The sequence below is a fragment of the Sinocyclocheilus rhinocerous genome, unplaced genomic scaffold (assembly GCF_001515625.1).
Source record: "Sinocyclocheilus rhinocerous isolate Xijiao unplaced genomic scaffold, SAMN03320098_v1.1 scaffold114, whole genome shotgun sequence".
NCBI lineage: Eukaryota > Metazoa > Chordata > Actinopteri > Cypriniformes > Cyprinidae > Sinocyclocheilus > Sinocyclocheilus rhinocerous.
In genome coordinates this window covers 275325-276186 of record NW_015646344.1, presented here as the reverse complement: position 1 = coordinate 276186, position 862 = coordinate 275325, and the positions used below count along the sequence as shown (strand labels likewise).

The following is an 862-nucleotide window of genomic DNA, read 5'->3' as shown; positions in this document are numbered from 1 at the left end:
CAGCATTGGCACATCCAATCGCCGCAAACATGTCAGAGATCGAACTCTTCCCAGACGACAACGCGTTTGACACAACGGGTCCTCCGGCTTCTCCAGTCGCCGTTCAGCGCACCAGCGCTCAGCAGGACACCATAATTGAGCCCGCGGCTGCAACACGGGGCCGCCGGCCTTCCCGCGCCGCCGTCGCTCATACCTCCAGACACCGAGGCACGCCATCACCTTCGCCTTCCAGGCGTCAGCCACCTTCTCCAGCGTCCTCCTACGCTTCAGCCCTCTCCTCCGCCCCAGCTGCGGAGAAATGGACCGTGACCGGACTACGCCAGGTGCTTATTAGCTCCGGCGTCAATGTCCCACGACGGTCGGTAAAGGCGGATCTCCTCGCCCTCTATACTTCCCTCCAAACAGGGGCGCCTCCAAGCGCTACTCCTCCATCCAAGGCCGCGGATAAAGCGAGCCAGGGCCGCAGCGTCCCGTACTCACGGCCCGAGCTAACCACCACTCCGTCGAAGACGGGCTTCCGGCCGTTAGGCCGCAGCAAAAAGCCTTCAGCAAGCCTGGGCCGCGCCCCGGATGCCGCCAGCCCCAGACCCCCTCCTCCATCCACCGAGCGTCAGCTCGCATTTCATCTCGGCGAAGTACCAGCTCCAGTCTCCACAAGCCGCCACGTCAGCGTGAGCACGCCTCCGCTAGCGGCGCAGATCTGCCCGCAACCCTCGCCTCACACCTCCCGTACCCCCTTCCCTACCCATGGCCCGCAGCCCCACCGTCCATCTCCAGCGCGAGCGTGCCTCCGCTAATGGCGCAGGCCCCGACGCCCGCCATTCCCCCTCTCTTTTTTCCTCCTTTTTCTTCCGCTCCCGGA

The 862-nt window shown here is 64.8% G+C and overlaps 1 pseudogene; it reads left to right on the top strand.

The window, feature by feature from the left end:
* Window positions 1-747: 747 nt before the first annotated feature.
* The window catches only part of LOC107707274 (macrophage mannose receptor 1-like), a 4207-nt pseudogene continuing 4092 nt past the window's right edge, over window positions 748-862 (top strand).